Source organism: Vicugna pacos, chromosome 16 (genome assembly GCF_048564905.1).
Source record: "Vicugna pacos chromosome 16, VicPac4, whole genome shotgun sequence".
NCBI classification, from domain to species: domain Eukaryota; kingdom Metazoa; phylum Chordata; class Mammalia; order Artiodactyla; family Camelidae; genus Vicugna; species Vicugna pacos.
In genome coordinates this window covers 36,698,005-36,724,028 of record NC_133002.1, presented here as the reverse complement: position 1 = coordinate 36,724,028, position 26,024 = coordinate 36,698,005, and the positions used below count along the sequence as shown (strand labels likewise).

General features: G+C 50.3%; 1 long non-coding RNA gene across 1 annotated transcript; it reads left to right on the top strand.

Annotated features, from left to right (window-relative positions):
- LOC107034996 (uncharacterized) lies at positions 1-26,024 on the top strand. The gene is made up of 5 exons (XR_012059644.1): positions 1-169; positions 4,938-5,019; positions 21,611-21,760; positions 24,229-24,371; positions 24,940-26,024. It is a non-coding gene; the product is annotated as an uncharacterized lncRNA (long non-coding RNA).

The window sequence follows — 26,024 nt, the reverse complement described above, 5'->3', positions numbered from 1 at the left end:
CAGCGTGGGCGATCCTTGCACAGGCGCAGGGCTGCTGGCGCTTGAGCGCGCACACGTGGTGACTACTAGTGGGATGGCGGAGTTGGTGCCTTTTGCGGTTCCCACCCGGAGTGACAAAACCTTGCTGGTGTGGGAGCTGAGCTCCGGACCCAGGACCGAGGCCTTGCAGGTGAGCTGGCCAGGGTGGAGGGAGGGATGCAGAAAGCCGCCCTCGCCCCAATACCTGGGAGTCCCTGGCCAGGTGACAACACCCCCCCCCCGTACGAGCCTGGCGCTGCAAGGTGACCCCCACTCCGCACGAACAAATCAACAAAGAATAATGCTTTGGCTGGGTGTGGGGTGCGGGTGGGGAAGGGAGCGCGTAGTAGTGGCGGGGCGGGAAGGCGGCGGTGGTTCAGCCCGGGGCGCTCTCGATCGCTCGCGCGCACGCACGCTGGTCCGTCAGCCCACTCGGGGCCGAAGGTGGACTCAGCGCTGAGCCGCCGGCCCAGGCCCAGAAAGGCGCCGGGCGGCAGCTAGGGTGCGCGGGCGAGAGCCTTTTACCCACCGGAGCTGCGAGGGAGGGAAGAAGCGATCGGAGAACGGAGGGGGCCGCCCGCGCGCACGCGCGCCGCACCCCGCCTGCCTCGTCCGCCTGGCTCCGCGCAGGAGGACGGAGAGGGAAGGGTCAGGCCGGAGTGCCCTGGTGCCGCGGGTCCAGTAACGTGCCCCTCGCGCGGCGCCCTGGGGGCGAGGCGGGTTCCGGTGTGCTGCGATTTCCCCCGCCCTCGGGCGGCGGGAGGCAGGCGGTGCTGTGCGCAGGCGCGCCTGGCAGAGACCACCCCCGCCCTGCTTGGGGCGGCCCGAGGTGGCCGGGGCAGCGGCGAAGGCCTCCAGCTCCCCCCGGGCGGGGAGCGGCAACGGCAGGGGAGCCGGCGGCGGGCGGAACGGCGGCTGCCGCTGTGGAGGTAGGAGCCCTGGTCAGGACCCGCTTCCCTACCCCAGCCGTGTGCCCGACCATGTACTCAATCCGCAGGCCCCTGGTGCCTGCGTTCGGCGCGGCCTCCCGTGGCCTCGGCATGTTGGGTCAGTAGCGCCTGGGCCCTGGGACTGCAGGGGTCAAGAGGTTGGGATACCGAGTGTGGAGGAAGGGTGATGGGGTATGAGGAAGAGAATGGTGGAGGCAGAGTAAAGGGGAAAGTTACAGAGCTCCGCTGGGCCAAGTGGTTAGCGGTGGCAAGTGGGAGTGTAGCGGAGTGATGGGAGTGCAGAGTGGGGAGTAACTGGGGACCGCTGTGGTGTTTAGGTGTGGCTTGGAGCAGGTCTGTTGTCATCGGAGGCGAGGGGTGCAGAGTAGCTGGCTTCGTAGCGTGAATTAGAATAGGAGCAGGGTGAGACCTGGTGTGGAATAGAGAAGGGGAAGGGGCCAGGGGCTGTGTTTGAGTAGTGGGACTAAGGACAGGTCTTGAGAACTGAGCGAGGGACTGTTTGCTCAGAACAGAGTGATGTGTTTGTGGTGTTCTTTACAGAGAGGGAGAGACCCAGGAACCTGAGGGGAGTGCCCTGGGGAGGCGTTCAGGAAGGGCAGGACCGAAGGATTGTTCCCCCGTTGTCTCCTGGGCCCCTTCTTCCCCACCCAGCAGAAGATGAGGCGGCTCTGGTGAGAAAGGTCTTTGTGAAGAGAGGGGCAGGTCCAGGTCTCTAGGGGCTGTTAAAGTTTTGGAGGGCCCAGCAGGCTTTTGGGGCTCCAGTGCCCCAGTGGTAGGGGATGGGATTGTCCTGGTGTCTTGAGTCCCTTCCAGTGTTGGCTGCTTTGTTCCTGTCCTGTTGCCTCGATATCTGCTTTTTCTTTTGTCAACACCTTACAGAATCAGGTTTTGAGGCCAGTGCCTCACACAGGGGCTCCCCTAGACCAGCCTTCTGAAGGCATGGGTGGGGGTGGGGTGGGGAGGATCAGCCCAGGTCAGATTGATCTAGATCAGGGGAAAGCATGGAACGATGGGGACCAGGGCTAGGGTGGCTCCCTTCTCTCTTCATGGTCTTCCTTTAGTAGGGGCTCCTCTGCTGGTTCCACTTCCCCCAGGGAGCCCGCAGTGAGAAGGAAGCCCACTCCCAGCCTGGGCCAGCCCCAGGAGTCCAGCCAGGGGTGGGACCCAGCCTAAGGCTGACTCTCCTACCACCTAGCTTCTGGAGCAGATTGGACACCTGGGACTGGTCCCTTCGTGAGGGAAGAACCATCCTGTGTGTATCCTCAAGGAAACACTTGGCACTGTTGCCTTCCCTGGGCAGAGACTTGTAATGATTTTCTTGTCTGCCTCTTTGTCTGTGTCCTTTTTTTTTTTTTTTTGGAGGAGTTGACTGCATCTTCCCATCTTTTGGGCAAGAAGACTGGATGAAAAAAAGAAAAAAAATAATGCTTTGACTTTATTTGTATTTAAATTTTTATGAATATACTTCTACACTACATCCTATCTAAAATTGAAATAGAGATATAAGAAAGAACTAGCAATGTAAGAGATCCACAGTAATGTGTAAGTTATTTAGAGAGTTGGTGAGATATTTACACTCAAAGAAGCTTGCTAATGCAGATGATGCTAAAAGAGTGCTAATTCTTTTAGTTGTTTATAAAATGTATAGAGGTATGTGTGTTCCTTCTCACAGGGGTTAGTAACTAGGGGAGCAGGGCTGCTACAGATTCAGGTCCTACTTCAGTGGCAGGTCCGTCTTATCTCTTCAGGTCATATTCTCAGTCAGTAGCTACAGGATGACATTAAAAAAAAATAACAGAAAGAATATGCCAAGCAGTGTGCCTAGTGTTGTGAACTCAAAGATGGGTAAGACGGAGCTCCTTCTAGCAACTCCTGATCTCACAGGGAAAATAAACATAAGCTCAGACCATCATGCGCAAGCACTGAGTGGATGACAGGGTGCTGCAGAGGCGTGGAAAAGGGAGCTGTGAAGTAATAGACCTATGTTTCTCCTAAAACAGTCGTTTTCCTCCTGTTCACTCCCCAACTAATTGTTTATTTTTAAAACTGTCTGACTTTGCTTAATGTCCATGCATTGGCTTTAAACATGATAGACAATGCGCATGAGCAGGTCTAGCCCATACCTTCAAGGAGTTTATACTCAGAGGAAATGGGCTGCAAAAAAAAAGCTATATAAGAAAAAAAGAAGTGGAGAGGGGCAATGAGAGCTCTAAGTTGGTTTTGGAGCTCAGAAGAGGGAAGAAAGACTTCAAATTGCATCAGGGAAAATGTTATTAGAGCAGTGCTGTTTGAACAGGACCTCAAAGAGCCCCTGTATGTCATCAGACAGACATCTTGGGAAGAATAAATTTGCAAAAAGAAGGTAGGAGAGAGGCAAAACACAGGAAACATGCTTTGAGTACCTGGAGAGTACAAGTAGGAAGAGTAGGAGATTAGGGCCAGGTCATCGAGGGCTTCGAAGGCCACGCCTAGGGTAACAGGCTAGGCTGCCCCGTTCCCACAGCAGTGCTCTTGGACAGACTCGAGCCTGCAGCAGAATCAGTCAGTTGGAGTGCTTGTTAAAGCACAGGTTGTGCCCCACAGTTGCTGGTTCAGTTGGTCCAGAGCAGAGCTGAGCGTTTCTTCAGTAAGTTCCCAAGTGAGAACCACTTCGGGAGAGTTAATCCGGTGACTGTACAGGATGGCTGAGAAAGGAAGAGACTACAGGTGCAAACACCAGTCAGAAGACAGTTACACCCACCCAGGAGAAAGGAGAGACTAAGAATCAGTGGAAGTAAGATAGCCAGCTATAGTCAAGTGTGGGTGTTATAAATAAAAGTCAGTATTTTAGTATAATACTCAATTAGTTCAAATTACACATTAATAAGAGGAGTAATCCCTTTCAAGTCGTGTGAAAGGCTATCTTTTATTTCTTCTGGTATTGAATTGGCATAGAAAATCAGAATTAAACTGGGAGGTGTGTAAATAGGAGAGTATTGCTTTTCATATTAAATATAATTATATATTGAGGTTAAAAACTTTGAGCTTATAATCTAGAATTTTTTGAGACCACAAAAGTTTATCTAATCAGTTCTGCTCTGAGGAAAGATTACCTCCAAAATCTACCCAGATCTATATAGGTGTATGTTTTATTTATGAACATCATGAAAGTGAGACTCTTAAGACAAGTGAGGGCAGGGTTAGGGGCTCTAGAAGGTTTAAATAACAATTCATAAGGTTTAGAGGTTATGTAGAACTGACTTATTCATTATTATTATTCTAACCTCTACTAGTTATTCCTGCTGATGAGATACCTAGTAGCTAATTGAGGCAATATTTTCCTTTTCCTTTTCCTAGAGATTTATCCTGCAATAAAATACAGCTTATTGAAAGTGGTGTATTTGAATCACTACCTTTTCTGGAGTTTCTATAAGTTACAAATATAACTTAATTGTGTTTGGGATTTGTATAAAACTTAATTTTTATAAAATTAATTTGATACTCACTTTGAAACAATTTTAGCACGGAAAGCTACTAGAATTATGTAGCTAATCCTTTTTGTCACTAGCAAAGATTTGTACTCAGATGACACTTGGCAATGTCTGGAGACACTTCTGGTTATCGGAACTATAGATATGCTGCTGCCATCTGGTGGACAGAGGCCAGAGATGCTGCTAAACCCCCTACAGGGTACTAGAACTATTGGGCCCAAAATGTCAGTGGTACTGCCCCTTGCTAGAGAAATAAGGATCACTTAACACAAATATTGAGAATTTACTGTTTTGTGTATATATATTGTGTATATAATCATGAAAATATAAATCATAAACAGCTATTTTCCACAGTGAGATTTCTTTAGTGTCTGGAAGGGATAATGAGGTTATGTTTCATAGTATATAAATCAGAATTACTGCCAAAGGATAATGTTCTGAAAGAATATTTCTTTCTATTTTTGCTTTTGTCTTCTTTTTTTTTTCTCCTTTTTTGTAGAAATCTTGGTTGCAACTTAATCATTGGTCCTGAGTTTTGGAATGTTCCGGGCCTGGCATGGAATGCAGTTTTTACACAACGTGTAAGTGAAATAGATGAATACATGTAAAAAATTATGTGTTTTGGTTATTCGTAATTGTTTAGCTGGGTGTAAGCTCATTATGAATTCCAGAAATTATGTCTTGAGATCCATTCTTTTTTTTTTTTTTTTTTTTTTTTTAATGAGAAAACTAAGGTACAAAGAGGCCAAGAGACTTGCCTAACTCACATGATGGAACACTTTGCTTTCCCTAGTACTGATCTTTGGCACAAGCAATAAAATAAAAGGCACCCGACAGAAACATTCAAATTAGCATTGTCATGGAATCCCATTGTTGCTGCTCCAAAATGCGAATGGTACTTGAAATTCCACTTTTGAATTTAATTCCTGCTCACGTGCAAAATTCCTAACTGCTTAAAATGTATGCAGCACAGAGCTGTAAAGAACTAAGTTTAGCCTAAAATTCTTCAGGGAGCAAAAGATATGGGTGCTTCCTCAGATGTTAGCTTCTTTGAAATGGTAAAGCAGAAAGAATTCCTGAATACCCACCACTGGGCACCTCTCTTCCCAACCACCCAAAACATTATTTTTCAAAAAGTATATGTGCCTGAAGTGAATTATCTGTGGCCAGTAGGAACCTTTGAGGTGTGGATGTTTGTGTTACGCTGTACTGTGAAAAATATAAAGGAGATTCATTGCTATCGCCTAATTCTGTGTACTTTTATTCCTGACTACTACTACTAAGTGTGGGCTTTTCAGAATCTTGAAAATTCTGTGACCTCTCCATGTCACAAGCAGATCACAGCGGGTAGGTTCAGTGGCCTGAAGGGGATTTTAGACTCAAGGTGAAGAGCCTCCTCTAAATCAGGCTTTGGAAAAGACTCTCCTATTTGGTGGTTCAGAAATCCAGTTTCACACAGTTCACTTTGGGTTAATGAAGGTGTTGAGGGTGTGTTGAGCTGGATTAGCAGTTCTGCACGTGCCCACCAGTGGCATCTCCCTCCCCTCTTCATTAGTTTGCTGGTGCCTAACTTGCGGAAAGAGAACAGAGGGTCAGTTTTTCTCCTGCCAGCGCACCAGAGAGGGGGCTCGTTAGGTCCCTCCACCAGGAAGTTTTAGTAGCATCAGTACCATGTCTTAAACTCGTGACCTTTTGTAAACATTTTATAACACCGAGAATCTCTTATAAGAATCTGAGTTTCATTATAGTTATGTAGGCAACCCAGGGGGAAAATTGTGGAATCACAGTTGATAAAAATTAATGAATTTATTCCAAAACATTCACTGAGTGCCATGGGTACTGTGTGTCTGCCCTGCCCTACGTGCTGGGGTTACAAAGAAGAATAGGCCAAAGACTTTGTCCCCAAGAAACTTTCATACTGGAAGAAAATTGATGGGAAAACTTACGAGAGCCATGCTAGCATCTCTGCAGGAGGGTAACAAGCTAGAGGGGCAAGGAAGTAGAAAATGGGTGGTGGGTTAGAAAAGATGGTCGTGGAAGAGGCACGAGCCTGTTCCTCTTGTATTTCTGTGTTCGTCTTAAATGGCAGAAAAAGTTAATGAAAGAATCAGAGGTGGTGTTGGAAATAAATTAATACTGTACTCCTAAAATTCATTCACAGTTACTTTCAAAAGGTGGTTAGAATACAGTAGGTGTGTGTTGGGGGCTGGGCTCCTCCTTTGTTCTGTGCCAAATAAAAAAAGTCTAGATGGTGCCACCCCTACTGGGGTGTTTATAAGTTGAAATAATATTTTCCCCTGCATTAAATGTCTGGAAAAGGGCCTCAGCTGAGGTGGATGTATCATGAATTAGATGAAGCTGAAGCTGCAGGGCTCCCCACTTGCCTAGGTCCCTTCCAAGGTCTTAGGAGGGGTCCTAGCAATTTTTATGTTCATAACTTTGCATGTTTTTATTCGATGGGATTTTTCCAAAGTAGATGAGGTTCAAGCCCCACAAAACCTTGATTCATCCCTGGGTTTCAGGTAATTATAATTCAGTAGGTTTCTTGATTAAAACCTCTGTTACTGACAAACACCAGGTGAACAAGTGAGAGGTGTGCTAGAGTCTACTTTGAGTCTGAAGTCCACCTCAAAGACAAGCCAAGAGCTAATTAGTTAATAAAGTACCGTTTTTTAACTTTGTTTTGTTTTGGTGGTGGGAGGTAATTTGACTTATTTGTTTATATATTCTCCGAGGTGGTACTGGTACTGCTAAGTTTAATTATTTCCTCCTTATCTATAATTTTTGTCGCTTTGATTACTATGTGACTTGGTGTGCTTCTCTTTGGGTGGATCCTGTGTGGGACTCTCTGTGCTTCCTGGATGTGGGTGACCATCTCCTTTTCCAAGCTGGGGAAGTTTTTGGTTATTAGGACGTGGGCTATTTTTCAAGGCTCCCACTGGCATGGAGAGCAAAGGTCTAGGACAAGTTAAAGCAACGCAGATCTCACTGTCCCGACAGAAGTTGATGTGTTTTTCTTAAATAAATTGCTCCTCAGATTGCTGCAAGCCTGTTGATTAAATTTCCAGAGTTCTGAGAAAGTTGATTCTGACCATCTTTGCCAGTTTTTGTTGTTGTTTTATGGAGGGATGAATTTTCAGATGTCCTCACTCCACTGTTTACTGATTAGCCTGCAACATGGTTTAAAATCTCTAAAGCCTCAATGACTATAGGCTAATTAAATATTTAATCATGGGAGATAATTGAAGAAAAGAAATAAGAGAGAAAGTGTAATTCTCATAGAGGCTCTCCCAGGTGGGGAGATGAAATTTGAAAAGGTATTTCTATATTTAGTGCCCTCAGAATTAAGGTTAAAGTAACAGTTATTTTAAACACACTCTTTTTTTTTTTTTTAATGCAGGTTAAACACAGGCTTTGGAGTCAGAACTGAGTTCAAATTCCAGCTCTGCCTCTTACTAGCTTGATGACTTAGGACAAGTTACATAACTTCTCTGTGCCTTGGTTTCCTCATTTGTAAAATGGGATAATATTATCTATCACATAAGGTTACAGTGAGGATTAAATATTAAATGTTGATCATAGGTACCTGGCAATCCAAAGGGTGTTAGTTGTGATGATCTTTATAATATAATGTGAAAAGTACACTAATGATTCTTGAGTAGAGTTAATTAACTTAAAGGCAGATTTTCTTTTCTTTCTTCCTTTTTCCTTTGGGTTTTTAAATTGTTTTTCTTTTTCTTGTTTGTTTTAAAGAATTGAGAAGAAAATCTATTCCAGCACTTTGGAATAAAAATTTGTTTCAGAAAAATGAATTTGTCACTGTTGATATATAAACAATATTATTTATTCAACAAACATTTATTAAGTACCTAGTAAACATTAGGCACTGTGTCAGGCACGGAGATGACAATGACAATAAAGTATAGTCCCTGCTCTCACGGAGCTGACAGTCTGGGACTGACAAGTAAGCAGTGACCCCACACACGGCAGCAGAGGCTCTGATGGAAGCACACACGGGAGTGTGCGGTGGGAGTGTGGGTCTCCCCAGCTCCTCTTGTATTCTTTTCAGCTCCAGAACCAAGGGATTGGTCCTACTTTTGTCTTTCACTGGGTAGTTTAAACCATGAAATTTAAAAAATTTCTAGAGATGAAAGAAAAATGCCTTGAATTATGGAGGACACTAAAACAGTATTTCTTACAGAGGAGGGGCTTCCTACCAGCATAGTCCCTTCTAGGGTTTTTGACCTAAAAAGTTCTTTGACTTTTTTTTTCTTTGCTATCCATCTTTTTTCCCTATTTTTTTCTTCCTGTTCTCCACTTTATTATCTAGACACCTGGGTAGTTCCCATATGAAGAGTGCTTTATGAATTCTAAGGGTGATTTGTAGGTAAATTCAGAAAAAAATTTTTTTTTACCTTCAAGTTCCATATCAAAATAATGAATATAAACTTTCATGGACATTATTGAAGTTCCTCTCCATGTTCCGGATCGCCTCTGCGCTCCAGTGGGAGAGAACGCTGCAGGAGAGAGAGGGGCCTCCCACCACTTCCTCTACCTTTGCTGGGTGGTCCCACCTGCCCTCCACTCGGGGGCGAGGAGTTGGCCCTTATCCCAGGAAGAAAAGTGATCCCTTCCTGGTGAACCACCCCGGTGTCAGTGGGGAGCCCAGAGCCCAGTGCCCAGCCACCAGGCAAGGAAGCAGTTGCCGGCATCTCCAGGGGAGGGATCACAGGACCCTTGAGAGTCCATCCCCATCTCTTCCCTCTCCCACACTTAACCACCAGCTCCCCCTCCACCACGGTGAACTCCACCTAAGTTAGGAGAGCATGAGGAAGGGGAACCACCAACTCAGCAAGGCTCCCAGGGGAGGTCACATGTGGGCTGGGCCTTGACAGAGGGGAGGACCTTGCCAGAGCAGGGAGGGGAAGCCATTCTGAGCAGAGGGGCTGTCTGAGAGAGGGTGCAAAAGCGTGGAAGGAGGGGTGGTGTGCGTGAAAATGCTGAATCATCAGTTTGGAGACAGCACAAGGGATGGGAGAGCGAGTGGATTGAGATGGAGCTGGCCTCGCACGTTGGGGGCACCCTGGATGCCCCCCGTTCTTGTGGATCACCCTCTGTGCTTGAAATGCCCATCCTGCCCTGGGGGCAGCCAGCAGGACCCCAGGCAAAACCTCCTGCTCCTCTGAGAACCTCTCCCCATCCACTCTCTCCTTCCAGACTTGGTGGCTGGAGTCTGGCTGTCCCTGGGTGTCTCTGGTTGCCATCACCCTTGTCCGCAGGCCTCTCTCTCCCCGGCTGCTTTGCTAGAATGTGCGTGTATGGCCAAACCTCGGGCGCAGCCTCCCCTACTCTCCCGTGGTTCCGTGGGCCGCAGTACAGAGTGCAGCCCAGACAAGCCGCCTGGCACCTGCTGCTTCAGGAAAGAAGTTTGGCCAGGAGAGGAGAGGGGGGCTGGTCTGACGTGAGGTGAATGGGATACCTGACCCCGATCCCCCCCGAGTCTTGAGTCCCCGCTTCTCAGAAACATATTCACCCAAGCAGCCCCCGGGCCTTTGGCCTTACCTCCTTCATTCTACTTTTAGAAAAACCAGGGACTCTGCGGCAGGGAGTAGCCTATTTTGACAGAGTCCAAGTGGAGCAGCGTGGGGAGGGGTAACCGAAGGGGCGGGAAGCGTGTCTCTGTTGGCGGGCACTGCCTTGCCCGGAACTCGCTTTTCTTCCCCAGTGTTAATTATCAAAATTAACTGAACAGTATAAATAACTCAACTCGGAGACTTGAAAAGCCTCACTTCTAATTAATTCATTTTCAATCAAGACACTTCTGCACGCCCCCTACCCTAGAATCTGAGGGATGGGAACCTCATTGTGCTGCTTTTTAGATATCGAGTCCCTTGCTCCTGAGATGTGAAAGCTCAAAGAGAAAAGAGAGAGAGGAAGGAAAAACACTCAGCTTCCTTGGAAGGGGACAGCCTATAAATAACCCCATATTGGTGCATTTGATGGACAACATTCGTGTCTAGATTGGCTTTTGTCGAGATGAGGAAACATGGAGGGTGGGGGTGGGGTGCAGAGACTTCCATCTGCCGCCTCCTTTACTGGGCAATAAATTTAAAGCAAGACTGTGAGCACCGTCCAAGGCCTCTGTGTTGGCTAGAGCTGGGGAGACTGATCGATAGAGAAGGAGGAGGAGGAGGGATGGGGAAAGGGGAAAATAGAGAAAGAAACGACAGGGAAAATGCAAGCCCTAGGATGAGTGCAGGGAATGGGGGGAAGAGAAGGGGAGAGGAGGGGAAAAGAGGGAAAAAGGAGGGAGAAGAAAGATGAGAAAAAAGAAGGGTCGAAGGGAAAAGAGTGACAGGGAGGGGCAGATGGGAGGGACATTTCCATCCCCACCTTGTACCGTGACCCTTGCCAGACACCCGGGGAGCTGCTCCAGGGCTGTCCTGCCTTGTGTCCAGCTGCCTCACGCCAACATCCCCCAGTGTCTCCCCTCCCAGGCTGCGGGCATCCTCTCCTTCGAGAAGTCATGTGGCCTCTGTGCCCCACCCAAGTGCCCTGGCAGCCCCCAGCAGTAGACCATGGCGCTGGCTCCCTGCCAGGAGGAAGGGACCCAGGCCAAGAGCAAGCCAGCCTCCCGGGGCTCTGCTCCTTGCCTTCCTGAACAAAGTGCCCTGCTGGACGTTGGCCTGGCCGAGGGGAGCATGAGACAGAGATGGAGAGGGACAGGAAGGAGGAAGGAGGCAGAAGCAGAGGCACAGAGAGAAGGACCAAGTCCAAGAAGAGATGAGAGAGAGAAGAGAGAGGCAGAGGCCTAGAGACAGAGACACAGGGAGAGAGAGGGTTCAGGCTCCGGGGGCCTAGGTCCCTTGGGGTCCAGATCGCGGGGCCAGCTGGAGCTGAGGCCTGGGAGGCCAGTGTTGGGTGGGCTCTGTCGAGCGCCGTGACCTTGGGCAGACGACTGCCTCCTCTTTCCACACCTGCAAAATCGTGGTAACGTCAGCCCTTTCCTCCTCCTGGGGTGGTTGTGAAGACGACACGAAGTTAAATCATCACCAAACTTTTAACCAGGGGTCTGGCCCGATATGAGAACTCAATTCTAGACGGCGGTCGTGATTACTAGCAGTACTAGTAGTGGCAGAGCTAGTCCTAGTAGCAGGGCTGGGTTTCCTTCCTCATCACACCCTCCGGCTGTGAGCGCCCCCAGGTGGACACACAGTCTTCTGCAGCAGGTGGACCATGGCCCCAGCCTCCCAGCTCACCAGGCTGCGGCTCCAGCTCGGCTCCCCCCTCACCGGCCCTGTCCCGGCCCCAGTGTGGGGGCTTCAGGGGTCGAGTCTCTTCGGGTGGGCTGAGAATCCCTCTCGGGGTGGGGGGTGCAGCCCAGGTTCCCTTCTGCTCCTGAGTGCACCTCCCTGGCCCTGTATGGCCATAGGGCCTGGGGCTTAGGGCAAGTTGTCGACCTCTGGAGCCCATGGCCACGGGGGCTGACGCCAGCCAGCCTCTGCTTCCTCCCCACTCCACCCCCCACCTCCAGCTGCCTCCCGTTGGATACAGTCCACCTGGTCTTCCTCCTCCAGCTTCCATCGCGTCAACTCTAGCTGGGATTAAGGCCTGGACCAGGTGGGGAGAGTGGCCCTTCCCAGCCACATCCTGTCTCCGGGCCTCTCCTTCCAGCAGGCTGCTGGGAGCCAGCCCCCCAGCAATCTGATCTCCATTAGCTCTTTCTCTGGTTCTCATTACTGTAGCCCAGGCAGCTTCGGAAACGTGTAATTTCCCCGCTGACTTTCTCTTCTTCCTTTGCCTTTTGAGGTCCCTCCCCCGCCCCCAGACCTCCTTGGAGGCCCCTCCTTCAGTGGACCAGCAAAGGGGGAATAGATTCACCTGACATTTATGGGGGTGCCTATGATGTGACCCTCAACCTCAGCCCAACTCTGGGTCTCAGGGAGCATAACTTGGCCTTACCTCCTAAATTAAAAAATAAATGCCCCCTCACCTCTTCCTGCCCCTTGGGTCCCCTGATCCTCCCCTCCCCTACTCGCCGCATACACCCCAGAGCCTGAGGCAGGGCTGCTGGCAGCTCCACTGAGTCTCTACAGAAGGTCTCTGTTGGGCTCCACACAAGGGAGGCAGGCAAGAGTGAATGAGCTGCCTGAATGGTCAAACAAGTGAACGAAGACATGGCAGCAGGGGAGGGGAAAGAACTCAGCCAGGAAAAAACCCAAAGCCCATGAGACTTATCGCCCCTCTCTATTTCTCCAGCCTCAGCCGCTGTGTCCCCATTTAGAACCGCCTCACTCCTTCCTCATTTACAACTCAGCACAGGAATCGCCTCTTCCTAGAAGCCCTCCATTTTGTCCCAGCCTATGTGACCCATGGGGACCTCAGGCACCCTGCGCGTTCCAGACCCCCATCACCATCACACTGTGGCGCGGTCGGTGGTGGCCTTCGCTCTCCGTCTGGATGCCGAGCCTCTCGGGGAGGAGAGCGAGTGTGTCTGTTAACCATCTGGTGGCCTCCTTGCCCAGCACGGCCCTGTGCAGCAAGTACTCAGTAACTGTGGGTAAATGAACGTGTGGATAAAAGAATCAATGAATGAAGGAGATGAACCAGCAGCAGCCTGAACAGCCACTGGCGGAGGACCGGGGGCGTCAAAGAAGGCGATGCCCTTCATGTAGTCGTTAAACACTCCCCTAGGACGCAAGGGGCAGCCCGGGGAGAGGAGTAAGGAGGACAAAGTGGAATTGCAACTCTGTCTAAATTCAGTATGCCATGTGTCCAAGAACCAGAAGGGAGCCATTGTGTTTTTTTCCTTTTAAAAAAGCCTCCTTTAATGTCAGAATATTATGTTTACAATTCACAAGTGACTTTTTAAGGACATTCTGATGCCGTTAGGGGCAGGGAAGAAGCCCAAATGAACAGGAGAGACTGTGGCATGGACTTCCCGATCACCCCCTTCTTAGGTCTCAGGCTCCTCACTGTTTCCAGCCCCTTCTCCAGGACTGGACATCGGCCTGGCCAAGCCCCAATTGCCTGGAGGAGGGAGAGAGAAACCTGCTTGCAGGGGAGGGCAGCTGCAGAGCCCAAACCACCTTGATTAAGTGTCTAAATGGACAGGCCTGGGCAGTGCCCAGATGGAGTATGGCAGACATTGTCCCTGCCCTCTGGGGCTTCCAGGGTGATCCAGACACACAGATGGGGATGAGCATGGATGGGCAGCCAAGGCTGAAAATAAAACAGAATGTAAAATCAGACTCTGTGTGTCGACACGTACATATAAAGTGACCTTCTCTGTTCTCTCTACCTGGTGAACTCCTATTCACCCTTCAAGGCCCAATTCATTTATCCAGTCATTCATGTATTCATTTGTCTGTTGCTCAGCACCATTTTGCCCTTATTAGCTTATGGGAAACCTCCTCTTCCCAACTCTTCTGTGGGGGAGAAGCTTACTTTCACACTACCTTCACCCCTCCTCCCACTCTGGGAATTGTCCTGTGATCAGAGCCTGGTGAATTAGTGTATACAATACCCCTAACCACGTGATTGGTTTAAGGATGTGTGTATCACTAAACCCACCCACTGAGAGTCAGCCCTGGGCTTCCTTTGGGGCCACAAGGAAAGAAGTGCTTGCTTTGTGCTAGGATGCCAAGCTAGAATACTGAGCCTTCTTACCATCCTTTGGGGAGAGCCTGACTGAGGATAAAACCAACACAAGAAGAAAGCAGAGCCAAGAGGTGCTCACTGGTGACAATCAGCACCCGCACCTAGTTTTGCCTCGATACTGACCCTCATATTATACCCTACTCCAGGAAGTTTCAGTTATGTTATGCCATATTCGCCTGGCTGAGCTTGATGGCGGAATCCAAAGATGACTAGGGCACAGCCCCTGCCTTCTAGAAGCTCAGAGTCCAAATGCTGCCCCTCTGTGCTACCTGGCCAACTTCCACAATGGGTCCCCTTCTCCCCTCTGCTTCCCAGCAGTACGTCCACATTATTCATTCAACAAACATTCATTGGCTACCTTCTACCCAGCAGGCTATGTGGTTCCTCGATTGTCCTAGTGTTGTAGACTAAATCTACATTGGTCTTTGCCTCTGCTTGTTAGACTGGGAGCACTCTGATGTTGGGCACCATTTTGGTGAATCCCCAGTGCCTGACGCCTGCCTTGCTCCTGTTTGTTGAATGAATGAACGAGGGCATGCCTCTGTGTTAGGGGAGGCAGTGGACAGCCAACGGGAAGTTGATAGTTGATGTAGAGCAGAAGGTCCTGGAGGGCTCTAGATCCAGCTAGAGCTCCACCAGAAAAGCCAGCCCACAGCTCTGATCCATCCAGCAAGCCTTCCTGCAGAAGCAGTCCACACACTTGCCCCAAGGGTACCCCCTTTTCTCTTCCTGTCTCTCCTTCATCCTCCATTCTTTGTCCTTTTCCTCATCTATATCTCCAGCTCTCCCATCTTCCCACTGGGTCAGTCCTGGTCCATGTCTGCAGCTGGGTAAATTTCTGTAAACAATTAAATCTGTAATAAATTCAGTTGTATTACATCCTTATTAGAAGTTTATAGCATTTGGGAAGAGGGACTCGGGCGGCTAAGAGGCTGATATCCTCTCTGACGGCTGAGTGCCTGGAAGTGGAGTGCTCCCATTTTCAAGTTAACTTGAGCTTTACATGTTTCATTATCTCTGCACATTTCCCCCTGTCGAATCATCCTGAGCCTCTCTCCTTCCTCTCTGCCTAAGAGAATTTCTCCTCCTTTACCTTCTTCTAGTCCCAGGAGATATTCTTACAGCAGGAAGGATGCAGGTTACACAACAAGAACTTCCAGTCAATAGCACACTAAAAGAATCCTTAGGCAGAAGGACAGGAAGGGAGGAAGGTGTAAGTGTCTCCATCCATGGAGAACTGTGGTCACAGGTGAGAGAAAGGAAGGCCTGCTCTCTCAACCACAAACCTGGGGACCTGAGACCCCCAGAGCAGCTGACATGATTGGGTTGGAGAACCCAAGACTGGATGGGAAGTGGGGAAAAACAGCTGCACACGTCTGGAAGATACTTGCCCAGCTCCATTAGCCCCGGCACCAGCCGGACCGTGTTTGATGTTTGATCTTGCCCTCAGCTCAGGGAGGAAGCCAATGAAATGTCAGGGACCACTCATGGAGCCACCCCCTGCTACCAGCCTGGCTTCCCTCCCCAGATCCCCAGACAGCCCACGCCAACTTCCAAGGCATAAATGAAATGCCAGAAAACCAAACACTGACCTCCCCCAACCCCTGATCCTCACAACAGTGGAGACAGAGCCAATTCCCCGTGGGTAGGGGGGGGGTGTGCTGGAGCTCCGACCAACTTGCACCCCTCCCCATGCTTTCTTGTCTGTCCCAGGCCCTAGGAGAGAGGCTGAGTGCCAGACCACAGTCACGCCTCATTTTGGTTCTTTTTGCAGAGGGCAGGTAGTTGATGGAGACTTTTTTTAGGGAGGTGGGAGTGAATCTCCACCACTTACTTGGAAAAACAAGTGTTTGCGGATAGCTAGGTAAAACAGCAAACTTCTATTAAGTAGGACTAGAATGAATAGCAGGGAATGCAAAGCTAATGTGCATTTACTGAGTGCCTACTACATGCCTACATACAGAAGTGAATAAAATGGTCCACCGGGGAGGTAGATATAAAAGCAGACATAAATAGGGTGACAAGGACAGTTATGGCACCAGGAAGTAGCTGGAGGCATTAATTCACCAGGGGAAGAAGCAGAGGGCTTCACGGAGTCAATGACACTTAAGCTGGGCCGAGAAGGGTGAATAGGAGCAAGCAAGGCAGAGATGAAAAGGAAGAGACTTCTGGGCGGTTGGCGGGGAGACTAAGGTAAGCCCTGGACAGCAGCAAAGCATGTGAGAGTGCAGGGGGTGGTGTGGGCGGAGGCAGTGCTGGAAAAAGCTCATATCTAATAACCTTCACATTTATACAGCACTGGACATTTTGTAAGGTGCTTTTCAAAGCCACAATCTCATCTAACCTTTTCCACAACTTGTGGGAGGCAGGTTTTAGATGCCCAGTGCAGAAACAAGGAAACTGAAGCTCAGAGAAATCAAGTGACTGATCTGAAGTCACACAGCAACTGCTCAGGCTGCATCTGAGCTGAGCAAGCCCTGTGCAGTCTCTGGCCCTTGTGGGGCTTTTAGATTGGGGGAAGACAAGGTGGGGTGAGTGAACAGATGGATGCACCTGGGACCCCAGCCTAGGCCCAGGAACAAAGAATCAGCTGGGAGAATGAAGGGGGCATTGTGGCAGACTTCCTGGCAGAGGGAGCCGCAGAGTTTTGTTGGGCTGGAGGAGGGGTGGACAGGGGCTGGGGGGAAATAGCTGATGTGAAAAAACTTAGTGAAGGTGGTGGTTAAGAGACAGGGAGAGTTATGGTGGCACAAGGGAGGCACCGGAACTGTGTATCAGACTGAATTGAGCCAAAGTGGGATGAGCTGGGATGACAGCAAGGGGAAGAAGGGCTTAAGGCAGCCCTGAGGGACACCAGGCACGCGAGGCAACAGGGGCTCCCCACGGGAAGCTGTGGGGGGAAGTGGTTAAGAGTGTGCTTTGGAGACGAAGATGCCGCTAGTCCCCATGTAATGGCCTGACCTCAGAGTTGGGCCCAGACAGGTGCCCGGGTATTCAAAAAAAAAAAAAAGAAAGAAAGAAAGAAAGAAAGAAAAGAAGAGTGGACTTTGGAGAGGGAGGGAGCTGGGTTCAAATCCTAGCTGCACAACTTTCTAGCTCCCACCATCTCAGAGGAGTGGGATTTAAGTAGGTCAGTGCTGAGTACAGTGCCTGGTACTTGGCATGTGCGTTCATTTATGGGATGTCCCATGAAAATTACGGTAGAAATGAAACTTTAAAAAAATTAATATCTATTGAATAACAGCTGTGTGGTAAAAGCTGTTTAAGATGCTTCTACACGGGTCAGAGTTTCCCAGAGCTGCTGGGTCATGAGGCTCACTGGGGTGACTCAGATCCTCTGGGGGGACTAAGTATTTTTAATAAGGGTCCCAGGTGATTGTGACGTCAGGCAAGTTTGGGAAACACTAACAGGTGAGCAAAGCTAAAGAAGGCTGGTTCTAGCTTTGAGGGGGTGAGGAGGGCAGTTGCAGATGGGGTCCAAGTCAAAAGGACAAGGGACTATGGGGTAAATTAGTTACCTGTTGCTGTACCACAAACTTACCCTAAAACTTAGAGGCCTAAAATAATTTCAGCCAATTAGTACCTCATACAGTTTTTGAGGATTGGGAGCAACTAGCTGAGCAGTTCTGGCTAGTGGTCTCTTGAGAAGTCACAGTCAGGTGTCACTGCAGTCATCTGAAGGCTTGGCTGGAGCTGGAGGGTCCACTTCCAAGATGGCTACTCGCCTGGTGTGCCGGCCATTGGCTGGGGGCCTCAGCTCCTCGGCATGTGGCCTCTCCATGGCTGCTTGAGTGTCCTTACAACATGGCAGCTGGTTTCCCCCTAGCAAGTGATCTAGGAAAGAATAAGGATGAAACCACGTCTTTTGTGACCTGACCTCAGAAGTCACACACTGTCATTTCTGCAGTATTCTGTTGCTTACACCCCTTGAACCTATTCTGTGTGGGAGGGGAACTCCGAACATGAAAACCAGGAGGTGAGGTTCGTGGGGATCACAGTGGAGGCTGGCTACCGTGTGGGATCTGATCACCTCTATTTCATGGATGGAGAAAACTGAGGCTTGCCAGGGTTGATCCAGTCCCCCAAAGCAGAGGCTTGAACCCAGATTTTTTCCCCTCTGTGAGCCCAGCAACTTTCCACCCCCCACCCAGGCTCCTTGGGGAAGAAGCCACTGGTGGTAGAGCCTAGATCTGCATGCCCCCAGCTGGGCAGAGGGGAGGGGTGGCAATCAGGCCTCCCAGGCCTGCGAAATAAATATAATCACATGTTTGCCTCAGCAGACAAAAAGCAGTAGGGGAGGGAGAAGGCTCTCTTCATCTAAACATGCTTCTGCCCTGACGGGCTGTGTTTTCCATTTAAACCACACTCGAGATGGCTGGGAAAATATGCTTGATCCTAGGGCATTTTTCAGAAATTCAACCTGTTGGGCTCCTTGCCCCTTTCCTGGTGCCCCCAAGAGTGGGCTTATCCCACCCCCAACAGCCTTAGTGCCTCACTCACAGGGTGGTCTCAGACCCCTGTCTCACCCTATCTGAGCCCCCAGGAGCTGGGGCAGCTGCCAAGTCTCTCCTGGTGTTGGAGCAACATCAGTCTTCATGTGATGTCAGCAGACCTCGGGGAAGAAATTCTTAGGCCAAGGAGACCTCTGCTTTCAAGAGGACCCGAGGGCCGGGGCTGGGCCTCCGCCATTAGACTGAGGCTCCCAGTAAGTGGTAGCGCCCAGAATGGGGCCATGCCTCCTTCCTCAGTTGACAGTGGGTAGGGGTTTGACAGGCAATGGCTGACACTAGAGCAGGATAGGGAGGTGACTGGTGGGGAGGGGTCCTCCTTCCCTTCTGCTGCTTGCTTCCCACGCCCTCTCTCCAGCTTTCCTACTGCCAGTTAGTTAGCAGGGCTGGGCTTGGGGAAGAATGGAGTCAGCAAAGAAATACAATGAGGAGGACCAGAGAGTGGCCAAGGTGACGGGTCTCAGGATGGAACTGCAGCTTCCACCCAGCTCTCCTCTGTGGGCACGCCCCATGCTTGTGTCTGGACATTGGTCCCTCCCCCAGATCTCCAGCTAGATGGGTTTCACAGAATCAGCAGCTGCAGAGTTGGAAGAGACTCTTGGTTTCACTATGCAAATGGAGGAACTGGGGCTCAGAGAAGGAATAAAACCCGCCTCTTGGTGCGGACACAGGGTGGAGCCAGCAGCAGCCACTATCAGGATCAAAGGTCACCAGCTTCCTCCAGAAGCCCAACCCTCCTGAGGGGAAAGAGGAGAAGAGAGGAAGAAGCACAGGGAGCATCAGAAATCTTGGGATCCTCTTGGCTGGGGGTGGCGGGGGTGTTGGGGCTCAGGTCTGTGGTGGAAGCTTGCGTTGGGACCCCTGGGGTTTGGGGCAGGCAGGAGCAGCAGGAGGAACCTGTCCCTCAGCTTTAGATATGTAAAACCAACCCTCCAGGCCTCAGTTTTTCCATCCAGAAAATGGGGATTTGTTTCTCCAGTCTGGCCCCACTACTTGTAGATAAGAGCTGTTCCTTGCTGGCCCTGTCCTCTAAGCACTGAGGATATGAACTTGGCCTCCCCTCTTCTGACCCCTGGCCTCCAGTTTCCACTGTAGTGGCATCAGGGGACCAGAAATAAATCCTGAGGGAGGATTAGGGTCACTCAGGTCACTTAAGAGTTCAGATTGCAGCAGAGTGGCTGGATACTAGGTTAGAAGGACTTCCTGGCCTAGTGGGCAGTGGCCCTGCAGGGCGTGGCTACCCCAGCCACCCCCCAGCTGGGAGGGAGATCCTCTCTCCCAAGATAGCCTCCTTTTTTGTGTGTGTTTTTTTAAATTGAAGTACAGTTGGTTTACAATGTGTTAATTTCTGGTGTACAGCATAGTGATTCAGTTATATATATATATATGTTCCTTTTCATACTCTTTTTCATTATAGGCCATTACAAGGTATTGAATATAGTTCCCTGTGCTATACTGTAGGACCTTATTGTTTATCTATTTTATGTATAGTAGTTTCTATTTGCAAATCCTGAACTCCCAATTTATCCCTCTGCATCTCCTTACCCCCAGTAACTATAAGTTTGTTTTCTATGTCTGTGAGCCTGTTTCTGTTTTGTAAATAAGTTCATTTGTGTCATTTTTTTTAGATTCCACTTATAAGCAATATCATGTACTATCTGTCTTTGTCTGACTTACTTCACTTAGTCTTACCATCTCCAGGTCTACCTATGTTGCTGCAAATGGCATTACTTTATTATTTTTTATGACTGAGTAGTATTCCGTGGGATATATGTACCATATTTTCTTTATCCAATCATCTGTCAATGGACAGATTTCTCCCATGACAGGTTGCTTCCATGTCTTGAAAACAGTCTTTTTCTGCTCCTCCTCCCTGGGGACAGAGAAGGGGTGTGGTGGCGTGGATGGGGCTAGACTCCTGGACACTGCTGGGATGCCCCTCCCCACCAGCTCCATGAACCCACAAGCCACACCTGTCCCATTACAAAGCCACAGAGAACCCAGGCTGGGAGGGACCACCCTCTGGTGACTGCCCTCCCACCACAGCTCTGGCCCTAGGCTTCCTGCTTGGCAGAGGCAGTGGGGCAAGATGAGGTGGGGCAAGATGAGGTGGGGTGAGAGAAGGTCTGTGAAGAGGATGGAAAGGCCATGGAGGGGCAGCTGTCCAATCGTAAGGGAAAGACATGGAAATGATAAACATTTCCACAAAATAGAAAAGAAGGAGGAGGAAGAAGGAGAAGAGGAAGAAGATTCTACGAGGAAAAGCTGGTGGCAAGCCCTGCCTTTTGAATCCTTCATTCAACCCTCAGATGCTGGAACAGACCCAGACACCCCTGGAAAACAGAAGACAGTACAGGGAAAGCTTGGGGGACAGGACTCTGTGGCAGGGGCAGATTTTTAAGCAAGTAATTTAAGAATTTATGAGGTACTCTTAAGGGCTTTAAAACAGCAACAGATGGATGTGGGAGCCCATGATTGGGTTTACAAATTGTAACAAACCCAAGCGGCCTGTCACCTTTAAGAAAAACAAATGAGCTTAGTAATTGCTTTGCAAGCAGGCACCTGTGCATCTGCATTCCTGTCTTCTTGCCGTAAAAAGCAGAGACAATGCCTTGCTTGTATACTTGAGGTTTTAGACAACACTCTGCAAGTTGCAAAGCAATGACCCAGGCCTTCAGCTATAAATGCTGGGCGTGCCTGCTGTTAGATAGTCTTTTATCCCGTAAACAAGAAACTGGCTGGTCTGGTGGTCTGCTTTGTAATTAATATACTAAAAATGTATCTTGTTTCCCTTTTCTCATGACTTCCCTAAAGATAAGCCAAGCCTTTATACTCATTGTGGATTCTACACTTTTCATCTCATCCTGTCTTGCCCTAAGTTCCTGCATGCCATCACATAACTGTTAATTTTTTCCTTTGATTATACACAAGAAATGCGCGAGCATTTGAGAGGCTGGTGAAGTTGGCTCCCGACTCCCTCTTGCTCTCTTGACTTTTCCCACAGAGTCTCAAGTAATTCATGCCGTCTCCGTGGGACTTCTGCCGGCCAGAACCCACAACTGGTGACCCCGACATGTCTGACTACACAGCGACAAAACGACACGTTTCAGCTGGAGAGAAAAACTGCATCCAGATCCCCATAAATTTCATCCTAGTAAGGGAAACAGCAACGCCCGCTCGGGATAGTTGCCAACGTGCATAGATTTCAGCGAGAGCCTTGTTTTTCTTTCTCTTTCTTACTGTGGGTCAACAACTATCTAATAAACAAATGATCTACCTCCACACATTGCAGCAGCTACTGAAAGCAGCTCATTACACCATGTCGGAAGAGCAACTTATTAAATTGTTACAAATGGTACAGGAGACTTGTCCCTAGTTTCCAGACCATGAAACAATCGATTTAAAACTCTGGAAATGGGTTACTAAAAATTAAAAATGTAGGCATCAGCAAGGGAGAAAATCCCCACTTCCATTTTAACTACCTGGAGTTTGGTACGCACTGCTCTATGTCCCTTGTATTCTTCCTCGCAGAATAATTGTGCTGAACCTGCATCTCGTTCTCCCCCTTCCTCTCCCCCTACTTCTTCTACTCCAGTCCTTTCTACACCACCTGCCTCTCTTTCGCAGATAATCTGCCGCTGCCACCTCCCCCTCCCTCTCTTGAGGAGTACGATTGTAAACTGCTATGAAACAATGTTTCAAAGAAGGCGTACATTTGGGAGAGCTACATGCTTATCTGGTGATTGCAGGGCATGGGCAACATGTTAAGTATGAGGCTGTCCCTTTCTCAGTATTCAAAAAACTAAGAACTAGTATTGTATAAAATGGTACCCAAAGTTCATTTAGTAAAGATATTCTTGATACATTTGGAAATGCATATGTTATGACTCCTTGGGATTGGAGAGCTCTTGTAAAAACTGTCTTAACTCCTTCTCAATTTGCTGTTTGGTCTTCTGAATACCATGAAGGTTGTCTCTTAGGAACTGCTTGTAATGCTAATGCTGGCGAGGGAGGTAGCCTGAGGCCAGATCATATTGGGCCTTGTAAGGGTAAGGCAAGGAGGTTGATTTTTCTGCTAAACGTGATAGAAAACCATTAGAGGGTTTGGATTTGATTTACGTATTTGAACGATCTGGCGGCTGTGTGGAGAATGGATTCTAGGTGTCAGCGTGGAGGCTGCCAGGAAAGGCCGGACCCGGGCTGTGGCAGTGTCGGGCTAACCAGCCGCTGGCAGCAGTGGAGACAGAGCCCGATTCTGAGCTTGGTTTAGAATTAGAGCCAGCAGGCCCTGCTGACCACTGGATATGGCTGAGGGTCAAAGGGAGGAATGGAGATGGCGCTTGGGCTTTTGGCCAGAGCAGCTAAGAAGCTGGTGGTGCCTCACTGTGGACTGTATTCTCCATTCATCTCCTTCTGTCGCCGGCCCGGGCCTCCCTCTGCAGAGGCTGCAGGACAGTTGTTCATTCATGGATTCCTGCAGGAGGTATTTCTGGAGCTCAAGCCGGGCCCCCTCCAGCCCCCAGCCCTACTCTGACTGGACCCTGCCCAGCTTCTGACAGCCGGGCCGGACCGCTGCCCTCCCCTCCAGCCTGGTGGGTCTGGCCTCATACGCTGCTGCCCAGATGTGGGGTAGAGACATCAGGGGCCTTCCAGGGCTTGAAAATCTCTCTTTGTAGTGAGATGCTCTGGAGGAGGATAGGGGAACACAGTGGGTGTTCCTGTCCAGGGAATGGAGGCCCTGCCAACCCCTGTACCAGGGGAGTGTCCCTGATAGACACTTGTCATTGTGGAGGGTAATGAATGGCAGACAACACTCCTAGGCTCTGGGCGCCTGGACCAAGACAGTGTCAGAGGAAGGTCCCCAAGAGTGCCTCTGCCTGGGGATGACAGTTTTCTACTACAGGTCCTGAGCTGCGGAGACTCAGACGGCTAAGATCACAGCAGTTCTTCAAGCGAAGCCTCAGGTCGCCTTTGCCTCGCTCTGGGCAACTTAGGAGGAAGCTTCAGGGCGCTATCCTGCGTACCTCTGCTCAGAGTCACCAGCCTCATCTCTCAGTTCCCTTCCAGCCCAGTCCTCACTTGCCCAAGCCTTTCTTCTGCCCTCAATGTTCTTCCTGTTTTCCAACTGCCTCCTACCCCCTCGACCACTAGAAGACCACTCCTCACCACTCAACACCTGCCTGGATATCCCCGTGCTTCTCCCTGAGACCCAGCCCAGGCCCTGGCTGCCCTCGGATGCCCCTCTGTGGCTGGGGTGGGGTCAGAAGCATCTCCGGGCAGCTCCGGGCCTGGCGTCTCCGTCCCCGCCCCCACCTCGGAGCCTCAGTCTGTCAGCAGTGATGGATGCCGGGTAGCAGTCCCTTGGAACAGATCCTGGATCTAAAAGCCTCATGCAGCCATCCTGGATGGGAGGTGGGGGAGGGACACGGGGGTCCCCCAGAGCCAGGCTCCCTGCCATGAATGAAGCGGCCTGCAGAGCCAATTAGCGCAGAGAAGAGCCCAGCGATGAATCATGAGCCCATTAGTCCTGCCAGCTCGCCCCTCCCCCCACCCAAATGGGGCCCTGGCGGTGGGGGTGGGGTGGGTGTCTTTCCTCCTTCCAGCCGGCCTCTTCCTCCCCAGAGCCCCTCCCTCTCAGAACTGCTGAGAAGACCCTTGTACCCGAGAAGCACGTCATGGCAGAGGGTATTGGACGCTCCCAGACGGGACACCCTCTACACACCCCCTACTGCCAGCCAGACTGGTTCAACTTGAGAAGAGACCCAGTGAGTGACCTCTTAGCCTGGCTCTTTCCCCCTTTCCTCCATTCTCCAGGAACTGAGGGCTAGACCTGGGTTGTCAGGTTGTCGGAAAGATGAGCCCTGGATGAGGCTTCCAACCCAAGTCAGCCCCAGTGATCCAAACTTGCCCCTCCTCTGAGGGAGGAGGGAGATGAAGATCACAGAAGGTTAGGGGCTTGTCAGTGACCCAGCTCAGGCAGCGGACATCCACACCCTGCCAGCCCAGCCCGTGCCTCACCACCTCTCCTAAGCCCGTGAGGGTCTTTGTGTCGATGTCAGTCACAGCAGGCTGATGCCTCAAAGCTGGACTCTGGTGACTGGTCGGTGGTTGGCATCAAGTCCATGCCGGGCAGCGGCAGAGGAGGAAGGGAGCGAAGGAAGGATCCTCTGTCTGGACACTCTTGGGTGGGATCAGATTTGGAGAAGGTGTGGTTGCAGTGAGGGAGTCCGAGAAGGCGGAGGGAGACACAGCCACAGCTCTGGATGCCATGTGCCAGGTGTTGGCCGGTGACTTGACCTCATTTCTCCTGCTGTTACTTTCTCTGTTTTACAGATGAGATGACTAAGGTTTGGAGAGGTTAAGGGACTTGTCCAAGGTCCCAGAGCAAGAACATGGGAACTGGATTTGAACCTCAGTCTGTGACTTCGGTGCTTGAGCAGATGCCTTCTGAGCCACATCTGGGACTCTGATTCTGTCCAGAACTGGCTTCATTTATCCCGCTGCCTAGTTGACATCACCGACCAGCTGTCCGGTAGGGGCCTCTAACTCAACGTGCTGAACTCTGAGCTCATTAGCCACCCTCCCCAGCCTGCTCCTCCCTCCTGCAAAAGGTACCTTCCGTCATTGGCTGCCCAAGCCAGCAACGTGGGGATCCTCCCTCCTCCCTTTCTTCCTCCACGTCCAACCAGGCATGAGAGTATGGAATCTGGTCCGTCCCGTCTGTGAAATGGGCCCATCACTGGGCGCCTCCTCCCCAGCTGTGCGGCAGGGATGTAGCTCAGGCCCTGAGCCTTTCTCACCAGCATAATTCCCAGACTCTCCCAAGACTCTCCAAATGGACCTCCAGCCTCCCCTCAACTCAATTCCTTCCTCCATGTGGCTGTCAGAATGCATGTTTCCAAGTACAATCTAACCCTTCATTTTCATCTTTAAAAATGTTGGCTCCCCGTCACTTTCAAGATAAAACATTAAGAAGTAGGCCCAGCAGACCTTTCTAAACCCTCCTCTGACCACCTCCCTCTCTCATCCAGTGAGCTACTGGCCACGTGGGATTGCGCACCTTGCCCAGGATGTGCCAAGGTTTTCGTTCCCCTTGACCTTGGCTCCAACTGTACTTCTGCCCAGAAAGCCCCCTTCCCCATCTCCACCTGGCAAACTTGTACTTCTCCTTCCAAAATGGTTGAACGTCGTCTCCTCGACGCAGCTTCCCCTGCCCCGCCCCGCAGGATGAACGGCTCCCTCCTCTGTGCTCCCACAGAACTTTGCTCAAACTGCTGGCCCAGCACTTCCACACCAGCAGAGCCCTTAGCAGGTGGCTGCCTGTCCTTGCCTGAGAAGGGGGGCGGTGGGCTGCTCGGCTCTGCCTCCCTGATGGGGTCTGGCACAGCAGAGATGTTCAATAAAGGCTTGAGAGACTA